The sequence below is a fragment of the Pan troglodytes genome, chromosome 10, assembly GCF_028858775.2.
Source record: "Pan troglodytes isolate AG18354 chromosome 10, NHGRI_mPanTro3-v2.0_pri, whole genome shotgun sequence".
In the NCBI taxonomy this organism is placed as follows: Eukaryota; Metazoa; Chordata; class Mammalia; order Primates; family Hominidae; genus Pan; species Pan troglodytes.
The window spans coordinates 79,905,966-79,926,054 of record NC_072408.2 but is presented as its reverse complement, the minus strand read 5'-3'; the positions used below and the strand labels follow the sequence as shown (position 1 = coordinate 79,926,054).

The following is a 20,089-nucleotide window of genomic DNA, read 5'->3' as shown; positions in this document are numbered from 1 at the left end:
CTCAGGAGGTTCTGCCTATGTGCCCAAGGTTGTCGGGACAAAGCTTGGTTTTACACATTTTAGGGAGACATGAGACATCAATCAATATGTGTAAGATGTATATTGGTTCAGTCGGGAAAGGTGGGACAACTCAAGGTGAAGGCAGAACAACTTGAAATAGAGAGAGGGATTCCAGGTCATAGGTAGATAAGAAACAAATGGTTGCATTCTTTTGAGTTTCTGATTAGCCTCTCCACATGAGGCAATCAGATATGCATCTATCACAGCTATCAGAGGGATGACTTTGTATAGAACGGGAGGCAGGTTTGCCCTAAGCAGTTCCCAGCTTGACTTTTCCCTTCAGCTTAGTGATTTTGGGGCCCCAAGATTTATTTTTCTTTCACACTGTCTAGAGAAGATATTTATTTTAAGAAATTGAATATTTATTTTAAGGAATTGGCAGTGGAGCTGGCAAGTTCAAAATCTACACAGTAGGTCACCAGGCTGGATATTGAGGTAAGAGATGATATTGTAATCTTACCACGCTAAAACTCAAGCATAGTTTTTATGTTGCAATCTTGAAGAGACTTCCTTCTGAGTATCGACTGCATTCCTCTTCCCTAGTTTCCATTGATTTACTGGAGATCTTTGGTGATCTTTGGTTTGTAGATCTCTGCCTTCATCTTTATGTGATATTCTTACCATGTCCATGCCTCTATCCAAATTTTCCCTCCTTATAAGGACACCAGTCATGTTATATTACATCTCATCCTAGTGAACTCATCTTAACTGATTACATCTGCAACAACCCTATTTCCAAAAAAGGTGGCATTCTTTGGTCCAGAGGTTTAGGAGTTCAACATATGAATTTTGTGGATCCACAATTCAACCCAAAACATCCTTGTACTAGAAAGAGTTCAATAAATGAACAATATTATTTTCAGATATGAGCAGATACTTGAAGACTGAAATTAGAACTCTTTAAGAAAAGAACATGCAAATGATGTAAGAACATAAGGTAATTTGAGGAAAGGATACTTATTTGCCCTCTTAATTCTATGACATAAATAATGAAATAGACAAGATACAGTGTTTGCTAAGGGAACACAGACTTATAAATAAGAAGTTGTATCGGCTCTGGAAGCAGTTATTGATAAATTGAAGGAAGCAGAAATTCTAAGAAGGGAAAATACGTATAGATTTGGAAAATATTTTTGCCCTTTCTCAGTCCATGAGTTCAAAGTTATACAAATTCACTCCAGACAATAATTCAATTTTGAGAGTTCTCAGGAGCATATAATGAAGAATATTGATCTGATTGAAAAGCTCATGAATAGAAGGAATGGATTTTCTCATGCAAAGAAAAAGCACCTAAGAGGAGGAGATGGGAGCAACATAAAGTTTTTGAAAGGATTGTACGTCTTGTAAAAGAATTACAGTCTTATGTTACTAACTAATTATGGTAATTTCCAGCAGGAATTACACCTTTTCCATGAGCTAAATAAATAAATAAAATGCCAAATGATCATATTCAGTCATATGAAATTTTATTCAAAATTATATCCTTTCTTTTTCAATTTCATATTTGGATTTTGGCAGTAGTCTGTATCCAGTTCTAAAGTGTGAGAACTTAGAAGAACAATGGTTTTATTCTTCTCTTCTCATTTGGAAGTCTCATGCTTTGGTCAATTCTACATTTACAAATCAGCTTTTCCATTCCTTTACATTTGAACTGAATTCAAGTCCTTATTACCATTTAAATATATAGAAAGATACAATCATTACTGTTCTCACCTTCAGTTTATTATTCCCACTTCCGATCCATTTTTTATTGCCCACAGGTTAATCTCATAGTTTAATTGTGTGTCCTTCTGCATACAGAAAGATGAAACAACTTTTCATTACTCATTCATTCCCCAAATCATAATCTGTCATTTCTTCTCTGTGATAGATTACTAAAGGGTGACAAGGCTTCATCCTCCTTATCTTCATACCTTTTGTAATGTGATTTTTTTAGCTCTTTTTCTCAAGAGGTAAATACTGTTTCTCCACCTAGGGATTTGCTTTGTTAGGTAGAAAGCTCTAAAAGTAACAGTTTGTCAATTCCAAATCCAGGCCTCAAGAGAGACTTTGCATGCTTTTGATCTTTCTGTATCCTGACATCATCATATGAATAAACTTATTAGATGATGAGTCATTTCCATTGACCCAGTTGAAAGCTGACCTCACATTAAACATATGAGTGAGGCTATCCTAGACCAGGGAGTCCCTACCAACTTATCAGCTGACCACACTTGCATATGTGAGCCCAGCCAAGGTCAGGCAAGCTCAGCCCAGATGAGCAAAACCACCTAGAACAGCAGGACCATCTAGATTAGACAAAGACTCATATACAGTAATAGAATCTTGTGGTTTAAACCACTAAGTTTTAGGGTGATTTTTTTATGCATCAGTAAGTAAATGATACACAGCCCTTCAGAATCTGGACACAGTATAAGACCTTAATATACCCTAACATTTGGAATGTTTTTTGCATCTCAGTTACACCTGTTGAAATGGATTCTTCAAGGACAACTGGCAAATCTACTTAGTTACCGGAGCTGCTATCTAACTACTGGAATTCCTATTAGATTCTAATTGATACTGGATGCTGTTTTTCATTAAGTTTTGCAAGATAGTTTTCATACCTCTTTTATAATCCAGTGTTTCTTTACTTTGAATCTTTTTTACCTGAGGTAACCTAAATATAGCTATTTCAAAGAAACTAATATAATAATAGTGTAGATTTATTAAGATGATTGAATAGCACCGGTCCTAAAGGACTGACCAGTAACCATGTGGAATGTGTAAGGAATGGTTATAGGTAAAAGAAAGGAGCCTTTTACTCTTTTATGCATGTACCTAAAAAAATGCTAGACTTTTTAGGAAAATAAAGATTGCACCCGAATCAGATGATTCAAGAAATAGGATTTAGTAAAATCAAAAGTATATTCACCAAGAGGTTTTTCTTCTAATATGACTTATGTTCACACATGTTGAAAACAGAAGGACTCGCCAGGCGCAGGGGCTCACGCCTGTAATCCCAGCACTTTAGGAGGCCCAGGCGGGTGGATCACGAGGTCAGGAAATCGAGACCATCCTGGCAAACACGGTGAAACCCAGTCTCTACTAAAAAAAATACAAAAAATTAGCCCGGCGTGGTGGCAGGCGCCTATAGTCCCAGCTACTTGGGAGGCTGAGGCAGAAGAATGGCGTGAACCCAGGAGGCGGAGCTTGCAGTCAGCCGAGATGGCGCCACGGCACTCCAGCCTGGGCGACAGAGAGAGACTCCGACTCCGTCTCAAAAAAAAAAAAAAAAAGAAAAGAAAATAGAAGGACTCAATGCTGCACAATGTATCAATTATTTGTCAATATGTAACTGTGTATCTAAAATTTTGATTTTGCCATTATAAACTATTGATTTAAGATTGGCAGATTATATTAGGTCTAAAATAATTTGATTCTCAAACATATACTTATAATAAAGATGCACTCTACAACACAATTTAAAGATTTGAGGAAAAAACAAAATTATATTGAACATGGAACAACATCTGGAAATATATCTGGTATTAAGAACTGGAAATATTTAAAGTATAATGGCATTTTTAAATAAAGTGGTTATATTGCATTTTTAAAGCGTTTTTAATGCTATCACTAAAGTTATATTTTGAGAAGTGGTGTTTATTTTTGATAGACTAGAAATAATCCTTATAGAGTTCAATGTCTTCATCATAAGTTGATAAGAAAAATAAAGAGCAACTGGTACATGTCTGAGAATCTGAAAGAGTAGTTATCATATAGACTTTTGGAACCCATGCAAAATATGTTCTTAGGTGTAAATGTTTTGAATGCCTTTATGTGTTTATTGCTTCATAAGCATTTTATTATTTACCCTAGAATGATATGAGCTATATCACAATTATTATTGCTTGTTAAGCTCTGCTTCACCCTGCAGAATTTTTGCACTAATGTTTTTTGGCTTGTATTGTATACTAACATGTCATGTGACATATATTGATTCATGCATTCGACAAATAATTATTGAGCCAAAAATCTAAGCAGAATGCTCCACTAGCTCTAGGATTTATAGCCCTCAGAGAGCTTATATTCTAGCATGAAAAAAAAATAAACCAGCAAACAAAACGATTGAATGTGCAAAAGGGTGAGGAATGTATAAATAAATGGTGAGAAACAAGATAAGGGGAATACAGAATGGTACTTGTCAGGCAAGGAACTGTTAACACCTGATGAAAGTGCTGAAAAGAGCCTATAGAGATGTTAAGGAAGGATGTTCCATGAAGAACAGACTCATTATAGATAAGAAATCAAAAGAAGGTTGAAATAAGAAATCAGTAGAATATGTCATTAGAGAAGTGAGGAAATTTCACTGGACCCTTTAGATCACTGTATGGAATTTGACTTCTATTGCAAGTGCCATGGGAAGCCATTTGATTGTTTGGTTAAGGGGAAACATAGAACCTTACTTATGGTCAGTCATCAGTGCTGTGAGGACAAGGGTGAAAGAATGAAAACATTAAGAAGCTATTGTCATAATACAGGTAAGAGTTAATTTCAGCTCAGATGTGTGATATAGTAGCAGCTGATATGGTGGGAAGTGGTTGGTTCTGGATATCTTCTGAAGATAGAAGTAAGATTTGTTAATGGATTAGATGGAGTTTGTGAACTATAGTCTAGTCAAGAAAAATGAAGAGGAGAAAGGAACAAAAGTAGCAAAGGAAAGAAGGGCATCGATTGTTAACTGAGTATATGAATTGCAGTTCATTTTAAGTGCAACTTTCTCTTATAATTGAACTAATACAAAGGCCACAATTTTGTAGTAAACTCTATTTTAAATTCAAGTATAATATCTTGAGTACTTTTTTCAGGAAACCATTTTAATGATACTTAAATTTCCATGATAAGATGCTGCTAATATTATTTCATGATTTCACTATTTCTGTACCATTATTTTATATTTAACTCTTTTGCTATTATAAACATCCATACTTTTGGTACTTTATGGGTAGTTTTTAATCCACATTTATGATTATTTCATTAAGATAGATTCCCATGAGTCTTTTTCAAAACCTAAAATGGAACTCTTGAGTTAAAGAGTATAAACATACCTGAAACTAGTAATAAGCATTGCCAGATTGTCTTACAGAAAGTCTCACCCATTCACATCTTATCATTGTTGTACAGCTTATAAATTACATTGCCCTTGCCAGAATTTATCTATCTATCTATCTATCTATCTATCTATCTATCTATCTATCTATAAAGGACACTGATACCTGAGAAATATTTCCTTTTTATGTATTTAAATATCTGATTTGAAGTAAGGTTAATTGTTTTTCTATGAGTAATTATAAGACATTTTTAATTTCTGCTTGTGTGTATGTAATTTGCCTTTGCTTGTTTGCTGCTCATTATTTCTACTGGAGTTTTATTTTTTAAATATATTATTTTATGAATTCTTTATATTTTAATATCATTACTTACATATCATACATACTGCAAAATATTCACTAATCTGTTGTTTAGTGTTTCTACTGTTTTGCATATTCTATTGTACTGTCTTCATCTGTTTTTAATTTAAATTTGCTTATATAGTCAACCTTGTCTTCTTTCTATAGCTAATAAAATTTTCCGCATTTTATGATTAATATTTTCTGTTTCATAATCAACCACTTGAAATTTATTCTGTTGCATGGTGTGACATGAAAACAATCCGATTTTTTAACATAAACTTCATTTCAAAATTATTTATTGAAAAATCTTGGATATACCACTTATTTTAGTATATACGTAAACATGAAATACAGACCAGAGTTTGTATTTCAGTTGTGGTCTTGCTAACTGCCTATCTATTCTTAAGCCAACAGCAGAACTAGTTTTAACCAGTATAGTGTTAAAACATAGTTCATATATTACAGAATTAGCTCTCCCATGTAACTCATTTTCCAATATCCTGGAGTTTAAAATTACCTGGAATTCTTCCAGATGAATTTTCACAGAGTTTTATTTTTCTAGCTAATTTTTTTTCAGATGTCAATATGATTGAGATTGTTATTAAAATTACCTTAAATTTGGCAAAAATTATAGAAATATTAGTGCTATCTTAAATTATTCAAGTTATTTTTATATTCTGCAGTAAAGCATTGTAATTTTTATTTCCATAGCCCACTGATTTCCTCAGATGGCTATTTGCTGGCTGTTTTTTTGGGAGTACCTGATGCAACTTGGCTTTTAAAAAATACATTATACAATCCCAGTTATTGCTGAATATCACTTATTTTACTTTATTTTTAAATTTTATTTTGTTTTACTAGAAAGGGATTGTTGTGAGATTAATCTAAATAGGTCTGAATACATTTATAATGGATGGTGTCTGAGGCAAAATGCGATTTTCAGGTTGCCTGAATTTTCTTCCTCCTGTGGACTTAAAGGTAGAGGAAGCTTTTGGTTTTCAGTAATATTCTCCCTTCTTTAGAGGAACCAATATGAGCAATCCTTTTAATTTATGCAAATCTAAGGGAAGCCCTGTATCTGGGATGGTGGGATGCTTCTGATTGAGAAATTAAGCATTCCATTTAATCATGAACTAGATATTCATTCCAGGCACAGAGACATCTCTGTGATATTATGAACTATATATTTTTTTCTTTCAGTGGAGGGGGCTATTCTGCTGGAAGTTGAGTTCTTAGAATCTAGAGTCTAGAGAGGGAGATTTTTAAAAAGGAGACTACTGTTCAGGCTAGATCCAAGGAGAAGGGTTACTCCCAGGGCGGAAATTAACCAGTGGACTCTAGGAGGAGTAAGACCTAATTATCTGGTTTTAGGGTTTCATTTTATGCATTGTAATTCCTTTATGTTATCCTCAGCATTTGATAAAGTTTGTTAAACAATCAGCCTAGTTTTAGCTCTAATTTGGGAAATTAAGAGAATAATTTGAAGCATAATGGAGCAGGAAGAATTGTGGCAGCTTGGGGAACTATTTATGAAAAGGTCAGAAGTGTTAAGTGGAGACTCATAAGAAAGACAGTTTTACAGGATATATAAAGGCACTCATCCTGGGGAATGTTCAGGATTATATGAATGCTGGAGTGAGCTTTTTTCAAAATAGATGATGGTTTCTCACACTATATTATCTATATATTAACGAAAATGCTTATCCACACAGACCGACTACCACCTCCCATAGATATGCACCCTCAATTCAAAAAGAAATATTACATTTATCATAGATCCAGTTTTTTTTAAAGCTGTCTTTGTAAATCTAGTAATTCTCAGTTGACTCTTTAGAAATTCTAGATATATAACTGTGATGTTAGACAATTATAATTTAACACTTTGCTTGTTAAAAGTTTCATTTCTCATATCTGTTTCATTTATTCATGTGTTAGCCAGAACATTTAGAGTCATATAAAATAACAACAGCAATTACAGACATCTTCACTTTCTTCCTGGTTTTCATGAGTATATCTTTAGTGAATTACCATGTTTCGTGTTGGCTTTTGGCTTGAGGTACATATTTTATATAATTTTATGAAAATACCCCTACATTCCCGCTTTCTTAAATTAGTTAATTTTATTAAAGGATTCCACTGCAGATTATAAAATGAACTTCAGGAACTCCTTAGGTGATATTTTCTAATCTTCTTATTGACACATATTAATAGATTTTTAATTAACAAAGTATCACTGAATTTCCAAGGTAAATCCTACTTAATTTTAGTGAATTGTAATTGTCATATATATTTTTTTGTTTCTGGTTTCAAGTAATAGAGACTCAGTTGCAAGATGCTATCAAGAAAAAGCAGGTGGGGAGTGAATGCCACATAGTAAATTCTAAGGGTAGACACGCTTGTACCTCATAACTGAATTCAGGAGCTTAGATTCATGCAGGCATTATCACAATTTCCATTAATGAGTTATAATGCTCTGTGTGTATTGACTTAATTATTTTGCAGTGTTCTTTCATAAGAGGAGAAAGATGGCTTCTAACAACTTGAAGTCTACAAAGCTTTTTAAATCTTGCAATTCACAAAGAAACAGTGTATCTCTTTTTTATTGTATTAAATATGAGAAAATATTATGCTTAACACTACTTGGGTGAAATATTTCACCTTCATTGAATCAACATATCCAAGAAAAATGCAGTAGTCTGATAGAACATATTTGGTCATTTGTCCATTCTTATGACAAAACAGTAGGGGATGCTGACTGGATAGCTTCAAAGATAACATAACAACAAAGATTTTTTTAATAAAACAAAGCAAGATACTGTAACCAGAAGTGACGGTAATGGATACAGTGCAGGTATAATTCAGTTCTTCTTGTGGCAAGATTCACATATATATATATATATATTATATATATACACACACACATATATATAAAATATATAAGTATATATTATAATTTATATAAATAGTAATGCTGATTGTTTTTTGGTTCTATGTAAACTCTGTATAAAGATTAACATAACTAAAAAAATTTCTGTATCTTTTTTCACATTTTATTCATTTTCTGTGACACATTATAGCAATAATAATTATTATTATGCTCTCAAGAGTGAAAGAACTCACCTGAAGAATACTCTTCCTTCATGGTCTTCTGTAGAAGTAATTCCTTCCAAGATTATTAGCTTCTTATTTTTAGAGTCTATTCTAGTTATTTCTATTTTCCAGAAAAGCATTCATTGCATTTAAAAGTTCAATCACACACAAGGATTATAATGAAAGTTTAAAAAGATAGTTTGGGGGAGGAGCCAAGATGGCCGAATAGGAACAGCTCCGGTCTACAGCTCCCAGCGTGAGCGATGCAGAAGACGGGTGATTTCTGCATTTCCATCTGAGGTACCGGGTTCATCTCACTAGGGAGTGCCAGAGAGTGGCCGCAGGTCAGTGGGTGCGCGCACCGTGCACGAGCCAAAGCAGGGCGAGGCATTGCCTCACTTGGGAATCGCAAGGGATCAGGGAGTTCCCTTTCTGAGTCAAAGAAAGGGGTGATGGACGCACCTGGAAAATCGGGTCACTCCCACCCGAATACTGCGCTTTCCCAACGGGCTTAAAAAACGGCGCACCACAAGATAATATCCCACACATGGCTCGGACCGTCCTACACCCACGGAGTCTCGCTGATTGCTAGCACAGCAGTCTGAGATCAAACTGCTAGGCGGCAGCCAGGCTGGGGGAGGGGCGCCCACCATTGCCCAGGCTTGATTAGGTAAACAAAGCAGCTGGGAAGCTCGAACTGGATGGAGCCCACCACAGCTCAAGGAGGCCTGCCTGCCTGTGTAGGCTCCACCTCTGGGGGCAGGGCACAGACAAACAAAAAGACAGCAGTAACTTCTGCAGACTTAAATGTCCCTGTCTGACAGCTTTGAAGAGAGCAGTGGTTCTCCCAGCACGCAGCTGGAGATCTGAGAATGGGCAGACTGCCTCCTCAAGTGGGTCCCTGACCCCTGACCCCCAAGCAGCCTAACTGGGAGGCACCCCCAGCAGGGGCACACTGACACCTCACACGGCAGGGTATTCCAACAGACCTGCAGCTGAGAGTCCTGTCTGTTAGAAGGAAAACTAACAAACAGCAAGGACATCCACACCAAAAACCCATCTGTACATCACCATCATCAAAGACCAAAAGTAGATAAAACCACAAAGATGGGGAAAAAACAGAACAGAAAAATTGGAAACTCTAAAAAGCAGAGGGCCTCTCCTCCTCCAAAGGAACGCAGTTCCTCACCAGCAATGGAACAAAGCTGGGCGGAGAATGACTTTGACGAGCTGAGAGAAGAAGGCTTCAGACGATCAAATTACTCTGAGCTACGGGAGAACATTCAAACCAAAGGCAAAGAAGTTGAAAACTTTGAAAAAAATTTAGAATAATGTATAACTAGAATAACCAATACAGAGAAGTGCTTAAAGGAGCTGATGGAGCTGAAAACCAAGGCTCGAGAACTACGTGAAGAATGCAGAAGCCTCAGGAGCCAATGCGATCAACTGGAAGAAAGGGTATCACAGCAATGGAAGATGAAATGAATGAAGTTAAGTGAGAAGGGAAGTTTAGAGAAAAAAGAATAAAAAGAAATGAGCAAAGCCTCCAAGAAATATGGGACTATGTGAAAAGACCAAATCTACGTCTGATTGTTGTACCTGACAGTGATGGGGAGAATGGAACCAAGTTGGAAAACACGCTGCAGGATATTATCCAGAAGAATTTCCCCAAACTAGCAAGGCAGGCCAACGTTCAGATTCAGGAAATACAGAGAACGCCACAAAGATACTCCTCGAGAAGAGCAACTCCAAGACACATAATTGTCAGATTCACCAAAGTTGAAATGAAGGAAAAAATGTTAAGGGCAGCCAGGGAGAAAGGGCGGGTTACCCTCAAAGGGAAGCCCATCAGACTAACAGCGGATCTCTCGGCAGAAACCCTACAAGCCAGAAGAGAGTGGGGGCCGATATTCAACATTCTTAAAGAAAAGAATTTTCAACCCAGAATTTCATATCCAGCCAAACTAAGCTTCATAAGCGAAGGAGAAATAAAATACTTTACAGACAAGCAAATGCTGAGAGATTTTGTCACCACCAGGCCTGCCCTAAAAGAGCTCCTGAAGGAAGCGCTAAATATGGAAAGGAACAACCGGTACCAGCCACTGCAAAATCATGCCAAAATGTAAAGACCATCGAGACTAGGAAGAAACTGCATCAACTAATGAGCAAAATAACCAGCTAACATCATAATGACAGGATCGAATTCACACATAACAATATTAACTTTACATGTAAATGGACTAAATGCTCCAATTAAAAGACACAGACTGGCAAATTGGATAAAGAGTCAAGACCCATCAGTGTGCTGTATTCAGGAAACCCATCTCACGTGCAGAGACACACATAGGCTCAAAATAAAAGGATGGAAGAAGATCTACCAAGCAAATGGAAAACAAAAAAAGGCAGGGGTTGCAATCCTAGTCTCGGATAAAACAGACTTTAAACCAACAAAGATCAAAAGAGACAAAGAAGGCCATTACAGAATGGTAAAGGGGTCAATTCAACAAGAAGAGCTATGTATCCTAAATATATATGCACCCAATACAGGAGCACCAACATTCATAAACCAAGTCCTGAGTGACCTACAAAGAGACTTAGACTCCCACACATTAATAATGGGAGACTTTAACACCCCACTGTCAACATTAGACAGATCAACAAGACAGAAAGTCAACAAGGATACCCAGGAATTGAACTCAGCTCTGCACCAAGCGGACCTAATAGACATCTACAGAACTCTCCACCCCAAATCAACAGAATATACATATTTTTTTAGCACCACACCACACCTATTCCAAACTTGACCACATACTTGGAAGTAAAGCTCTCCTCAGCAAATGTAAAAGAACAGAAATTATAACAAACTATCTCTCAGACCACAGTGCAATCAAACTAGAACTCAGGATTAAGAATCTCACTCAAAACCGCTCAACTACATGGAAACTGAACAACCTGCTCCTGAATGACTACTGGGTACATAACGAAATGAAGGCAGAAATAAAGATGTTCTTTGAAACCAATGAGAACAAAGACACAAAATACCAGAATCTCTGGGACGCATTCAAAGCAGTGTGTAGAGGGAAAATTATAGCACTAAATGCCCACAAGAGAAAGCAGGAAAGATCCAAAATTGACACCCTAACATCACAATTAAGAGAACTAGAAAAGCAAGAGCAAACACATTCAAAAGCTAGCAGAAGGCAAGCAATAACTAAAATCAGAGCAGAACTGAAGGAAATAGAGACACAAAAAACCCTTCAAAAAATTAATGAATCCAGGAGCTGGTTTTTTGAAAGGATCAACAAAATTGATACACCGCTAGCAAGACTAATAAAGAAAAAAGAGAGAAGAATCAAATAGATGCAATAAAAAATGATAAAGGGGATATCACCACTGATCCCACAGAAATAAAAGCTACCATCAGAGAATACTACAAACACCTCTACGCAAATAAACTAGAAAATCTAGAAGAAATGGATAAATTCCTCGACACATACATTCTCCCAAGACTAAACCAGGAAGAAGCTGAATCTCTGAATAGACCAATAACAGGATCTTAAATTGTGGCAATAATCAATAGCTTACCAACCAAAAAGAGTGCAGGACCAGATGGATTCACAGCCGAATTCTACCAGAGGTACAAGGAGGAACTGGTACCATTCCTTCTGAAACTATTCCAATCAATAGAAAAAGAGGGAATCCTCCCTAACTCATTTTATGAGGCCAGCATCATTCTGATACCAAAGCCAGGCAGAGAAACAACAAAAAAAGAGAATTTTAGACCAATATCCTTGGTGAACATTGATGCCAAAATCCTCAATAAAATACTGGCAAAACGAATCCAGCAGCACATCGAAAAGCTTATCCACCATGATCAAGTGGGCTTCATCCCTGGGATGCAAGGCTGGTTCAATATGCACAAATCAATAAATGTAATCCAGCATATAACAGAGCCAAAGACAAAAACCACGTGATTTTCTCAATAGATGCAGAAAAAGCCTTTGACAAAATTCAACAACCATTCATGCTAAAAACTCTCAATAAATTAGGTATTGATGGGATGTATTTCAAAATAATAAGAGCTATCTATGACAAACCCACAGCCAATATCATACTGAATGGGCAAAAACTGGAAGCATTCCCTTTGAAAACTGGCACAAGACAGGGATGCTGTCTCTCACCACTCCTATTCAACATAGTGTTGGAAGTTCTGGCCAGGGCAATTAGGCAGGAGAAGGAAATAAAGGGTATTCAATTAGGAAAAGAGGAAGTCAAATTGTCCCTGTTTGCAGATGACATGATTGTATATCTAGAAAACCCCATTGTCTCAGCCCAAAATCTCCTTAAGCTGATAAGCAACTTCAGCAAAGTCTCAGGATACAAAATCAATGTACAAAAATCACAAGCATTCTTAGACACCAACAACAGACAAACAGAGAGCCAAATCATGAGTGAACTCCCATTCACAATTGCTTCAAAAAGAATAAAATACCTAGAAATCCAACTTACAAGGGATGTGAAGGACCTCTTCAAGGAAAACTACAAACCACTGCTCAAGGAAATAAAAGAGGATACAAACAAATGGAAGAACATTCCATGCTCATGGGTAGGAAGAATCAATATCGTGAAAATGGCCATACTGCCCAAGGTAATTTATAGATTCAATGCCATCCCCATCAAGCTACCAATGCCTTTCTTCACAGAATTGGAAAAAACTACTTTAAAGTTCATATGGAACCAAAAAAGAGCCCGCATCGCCAAGTCAATCCTAAGCCAAAAGAACAAAGCCGGAGGCATCACATTACCTGACTTCAAACTATACTACAAGGCTACAGTAACCAAAACAGCATGGTACTGGTACCAAAACAGAGATATAGATCAATGGAACAGAACAGAGCCCTCAGAAATAACGCCGCATATCTACAACTATCTGATCTTTGACAAACCTGACAAAAACAAGCAATGGGGAAAGGATTCCCTATTTAATAAATGGTGCTGGGAAAACTGGCTAGCCATATGTAGAAAGCTGAAACTGGATCCCTTCCTTACACCTTATACAAAAATTAATTCAAGATGGATTAAAGACTTAAACGTTAGACCTCAAACCATAAAAACCCTAGAAGAAAACCTAGGCATTACCATTCAGGACATAGGCACGGGCAAGGACTTCATGTCCAAAACACCAAAAGCAATGGCAACAAAAGCCAAAATTGACAAATGGGATCTAATTAAACTAAAGAGCTTCTGCACAGCAAAAGAAACTGCCATCAGAGTGAACAGGCAACCTACAAAATGGGAGAAAATTTTCGCAACCTCCTCATCTGACAAAGGGCTAATATCCAGAATCTACAATGAACTCAAACAAATTTACAAGAAAAAAACAAACAACCCCATCAAAAAGTGGGCAAAGGACATGAACAGACACTTCTCAAAAGAAGACATTTATGCAGCCAAAAAACACATGAAAAAATGCTCATCATCACTGGCCATCAGAGAAATGCAAATCAAAACCACGATGAGATACCATCTCACACCAGTTAGAATGGCAATCATTAAAAAGTCAGGAAACAACAGGTGCTGGAGAGGATGTGGAGAAATAGGAACACTTTTACACTGTTGGTGGGACTGTAAACTAGTTCAACCCTTGTGGAAGTCAGTGTGGCGATTCCTCAGGGATCTAGAACTGGAAATACCATTTGACCCCGCCATCCCATTACTGGGTATATACCCAAAGGACTATAAATCATGCTGCTATAAAGACACATGCACACGTATGTTTATTGCGGCATTATTCACAATAGCAGACTTGGAACCAACCCAAATGTCGAACAATGATAGACTGGATTAAGAAAATGTGGCACATATACACCATGGAATACTATGCAGCCATAAAAAATGATGAGTTCATGTCCTTTGTAGGGACATGGATGAAATTGGAAATCATCATTCTCAGTAAACTATCGCAAGAATAAAAAACCAAACACCGCATATTCTCACTCATAGGTGGGAATTGAACAATGAGATCACATGGACACAGGAAGGGGAATATCACACTCTGGGGACTATTGTGGGGTGGGGGGAGGGGGGAGGGATAGCATTAGGAGATATACCTAATGCTAGATGACGAGTTAGTGGGTGCAGCGCACCAGCATGTCACATGTATACATTTGTAACTAACCTGCACAATGTGCACATGTACCCTAAAACTGAAAAGTATAATAATAAAAATAAAAATAAAAAAAAAGATGCAAACCTATTCAATAAAAAAAAATAAAAAAAATAAAAAGATAGTTTGAATTTACTCAGAATCAACTCAGGTAGAAAAATAAAAACACAGAATTTAAATAATTACAATCTTTTTAAAATTTACTTTATCTGTGTTTCTTGTTCCTTCAAAGGTTACTTCTAGAGATTATTAGTTAATTTTACTTTGAATCTTTTTTCTATTTATTTTCCATATTTTTATTGTTAATTTTTTTGAAGTTACACTTATTTTTTCTTAAATTTATTGGCTAGATTGTGTCATTTTTTTCTTTATGATTAATAAAGTCTTTAATTTTAAGACATGAATTCATTTCTGAATTCATCTTTGGCTTAACCTTTTAAACATATTTGATTTTACCCTTTGACCTACTTTTGTAAATCTTCTGGAGTCAGGTTTTACATTTTAAAATTTGTTACTAATTTCTTACTCTATGTAACATAGTGTCAATACCAGTGTCTGCTACTTGAACTGAGTCTGCAACATGCTAGCATTTTATACTCATTGCTTTTTTGTGACCTAATATAACTCCATGTTTTTAAAATGTTCAGTAAATTCTGAAAAGAAAGTAAAATTATTTCATTTGTAATGAAATGGTTTTACTACATATCCGCTATTTTGTATTAAGTGTGTTTTCTCTATTTGGATCTCTGTTTGGATCACCTTATGTGTCATAGACTGCGGGGTGTTTGCTAAAAATCTCTCAATGAACGTATATTTCTTTAGATTTTTCTTTTTAAGGCAAAATCTTTTTTTAGATTTATGTTGCAACTACATTATTGGACACCAAAATATCACATTATTATAGGTTAGAGTTAATATAAATTTACTTTCATCATTTAAGATTATATCTCACATTAATTCTACTTTTAGGATGTTATGGGTTGAATTGTGCTCCCCCGAAATGCATATGATGAAGTCCAACCCCTAGTACCTCAGAATGTTACTGTATCTGGGTATAGGGTCATTGCTATGTAATTAGTTAATAAGATCATACTGGAATAGGGTGGGCCCAAATCCAATGTGACTAGTGTCTTTATAATGGAATATTTGGACACAGATACCCGTGCTTGGGGAGAATGTCATGGAAAGGGACACAGGAGACTAGAGCCATCCACAAGCCAAACAGTGTCTGAAGCTACCAGAAGCTAGGAGCAACGCCTAGAAGACACTCTTTCCTAATGCCTTCCAGTGGAATATAACCCTGCTGATATTTTGATTTTGGACTTCTGGCCTCCAACATAATGAATTTCTATTGTTCTAAATTACCTAGTTTGTGGTACTTTGTTATAGCAGCCCTAGAAAGCTAATACATAGGATGATAGTTTTGGTGTTATTGAATTATTTCTCTTCTGTTGTATTTTTCACTTCTTCCATCAATTATATTGTAGATTCTCATTTGCAACCTTAGTATATGGTACGGACTTTAGTTTTTCTTTCAAAAGTATCATATAACTGGAGTTTTCCTCTGCTATAAACTAAAGAAATTTAAAGCATTTATGCTTATTCTTTTCAAATTAGATGTTTGTATATAAACCTTGTATCTTTATGCTGTGATGCTATTTGCTTATTTTTGTCTCATTGTCCAGTTAATGTACAGTTTACATGTATCTTTTAAATGGATTTGATATGTATATAAAATGTTTCCCTTAAGCTTACAAAATATGTACTTCAACAAAACTTCTCTAATTATGAAAAGTAAAAGCAAAGAATAAGTTTGATCTTCTGTATTTATCAGAAGAAATTGTTTACATTGTTTTTCCTAGTATACATTCTTAATAACATTTCCTTTCTTCCTAGCATGTGTTGACATATTCAAAAAATATAGCCTGACTATTATTATACTCATACTGTTTTACTTTAGTTATATTTTATTTTTAAATTGCTTTTCTATTTGCCTTCAACTATAACTACCAATTACATCAATTATTCCTAACTTAGTATAAAATATGTATTCTTACAAACATTTCCTAATCTTTCTGTAATAAGAATTTGTCCTATTAGACAAATTCTTATTACATTAGACTAGTAATCTCTAAATTAGACTTCTCTCATTAGACTAGTAATCTCTAAATAATATTTTAAGGAAATATGTTTTTTGAGCTCTTGCATAGTTCAGAATGTAATTATGTTAGAATTGTACAAAAACAATACTTTTACTAAGTCTTGGCTGTGGTTATGATGGTTCCCAATGAATTTCTCCTTCAAAAGTAAATGACTTTATATCATTAGGTTGGTGGAAAAGTTATTGCGATTTTGCCATTAAAATAATAATAGAATAGAAAAGTAAGAATAGAATAACAGAATTTGCCAACCTAATCATAGAATCCTGGCTTAATGAGAAGGGAATAGACATGTTAGATGATTCACTTTTCTTGTAAATATTAATTGAGTTCTGACTATGTGCTAGGATGAAGGTACAGCAGTTAAAAAGAAAAAAAAAGAAGTGACCTTTTGATAATAAGTGATAGAGAAAAAAAAACATGAAATAGGATAGCTGTGGAAGAGGTTGTACTTTTAAATAGGCAGGCCAGGAAAGAAAAAAAAATCTATCAAAGATTTTTGCTACTTGTTTATAGCCTTTATTGCTGTTCTGATTTAACTTGTTGTATGCTTAGTTTCTCCATAATGTTTTTCCAGTAAACCCTCTATAATTGCAGTTAGTATAACTGCCTCTCACTTACTTGCCCACTTATTCTTTGGACGATGTAATTGCTTCCTCTGAATCTTATTTGGAATGCCTCAACTGGTTTGTTTCTTAATATCACAAATCATGGCTCTTTCACTAATTTATAGGAGAAATAAAGAGGAAATGCCTATAACAGTCAGATATTATATTATCTACTTGGTATGGACTATAATATATTACTTCTACAATATTTGGAATATAGTAGGCATTTTCCTTTGTGAGTTTATTTTCTTTCTTCTTTTGACTTAGAATATTTTTCTTTTTTCTCACACATATACAATATGGTACAGCGTATCTTGAAATAGCCTTCCATGATATTTTTTCATAATATATTACCTTTATACACTACCTTCATTGTTAGAATATTTATTTGCATATTTTAACTCTTCACATGAAAACTTAGGAATATGATTTCAGTATTTCCCATTGAATTGCAGTTTCAGCCTGACTCAGGAGCAAGCAAGAATGTCCCCAACCAGACAGGTATACAATTGTGGAAAAAAAAAAAAAAGTCTAACTCCCAACATTGCAGAGCCTGTGAGACTTCTAGGTTATTATTGGCTTTAATTATCACTCCTATAAGCTGCAATATTCTTTACTACTGGTGAAGCAGCACTCCACAGAGTGTGAAATCCTTCCCTGCTTTTGAAAATACCCAAGAAATGAACTGAATCATTTCCAATCTACTGTGACAACTGAACACCCACTGATAAGTATAAGCAAGGGGAAAATTTATCATCACCAATAGAAAATAGGCTTTTCTGAAAGTGGGATTTGAGACATCTAGCCAGCTGCTTACTACCAGCAGTGATCAGCAAAACCAAATCCACTTTCATTTTAAACTCACAGGCATTTTATTTTCCCTGATTGGTACTCAAGTCAATAAAAAAGCAGAGTCTTTTTTTATGTTCCTACTCTATTTACTGCTATAAAATTTAAACACTAAAATATCAAGATAAATAGTTCTTGGGGTTATAACCATTAATTTCCAGTCCTACTTCCCGCCACAATGTCTATTTTTTTTTTTTCTTTTATACCATCAGATGCTTCAAGTACAAACCAGAGCTGAGGATTTTGAATAGACTCCATTTAGTTTCTCTTCTGGAGGCCCAACCCACACAATCCTAATTTCTCTGCCTCTTAAGGTAAGGCTTATATAAACATGCAGCAAAGAAACATATGCTATTCAGAATGAAATCAGTTCACAGTGATTCACTTCTCAATATTACCTCAGGTTTTAGTGTGTGCCCGTACTAAGAACACAGTGAATTCCCTACTAGCTCCATCCTCTGATTTTCAGATCTAGCAGGGGGAAAAGCAATAAAAGAAAAACTGTAGAAGGAAGGGAAGCGACTATATGCAAGAGTTTTGATATATTTACTGGATCTCCTCATTCTTTTAGTTATCTAAATAATATGACAATATTTTATTATAAACTAAAAGGAAGAAAAATGTAAGAGTTTTTAAGTGTAGTAAATTCGTTTTCAAAATGCGTTATATATAAACCTCTTCTATTTCTTAAAACCATAATTCTATTTAGCCTAATAATTATCAGTGACATAAGACATTAGATTTTCTCACTTATATTAATTTTTATGGAAAGTTTAGAAATCTTTCCCTTACATGTTGCTTTCATTTCTAAGTCCAAGAGGTATGATTCACATATTACTATATTAAAAATTCTGCAATTGTCTGCAATATAGCAAGTACCCAGTGATATGGCAAAAATGTATGAACACAAAACTGCCATTTACTGATGTTCAATGTTACATTTTTTGTGTGTGCCTTCGATTTTTAAATATTGTAGTTCTTGAAATTACAGGTATGAAAACCACAAGGTAAATCAAATCAGAGAAAAACAATACCTGTGTAATCAGTTTCTTTGGGTTTGGCTGTCTTGCTTCTACTGATGTTGGAAATGGAAAAACCTGTAGCGGTTTTGTAAATGGTAGAGGAGTCTTGATCTTTGGAAACAGGAAATTGTAGAGCTTTATTCTTTCCAAAAAAGATAGATAGATGATAGATGATAGATAGTCAGATACATAGATAGATAAATAGATAGGTAATAGATAGATAGATGATAGATAGGTAAAGATAGATAATAGATAGATGATAGATAGATAGATAATAGACAGATGATAGATGATAGATAGATAGATAATAGATGATAGATAGATAATAGATAGATGATAGATAGATATAGATAGATAGATAGATAGGTAATAGATAGATGATAGGTAAAAGACAGATAATAGACAGATGATAGATAGATAATAGATGATAGATAGATAATAGGTGATAGATAGATAGATACATAGATAGATAGATAGATAGATAGATAGATAGATAGATAGATAGATTTCCCTCTTCTGAAGTTCATTCATGGCCTTTACCATAGGGAATATCAGAAATCAGAATACTTACAGCAAACCTTACTCATTTGAATTACATGGTTATTCATAAAGATCATAATTTTAATCATCATGATTTTGATGTTCCATACAATTCTCCATTTCCTGTTCCCATTTCTATAATTTTAGGAACTATTGTTCTAGC

The 20,089-nt window shown here is 35.0% G+C and overlaps 1 long non-coding RNA gene across 1 annotated transcript in view; it reads right to left on the bottom strand.

The window, feature by feature from the left end:
• The window catches only part of LOC107967771 (uncharacterized), a 250,881-nt gene that overhangs the window by 7,107 nt on the left and 223,685 nt on the right, over positions 1 to 20,089 (bottom strand). The window lies entirely within an intron of this gene.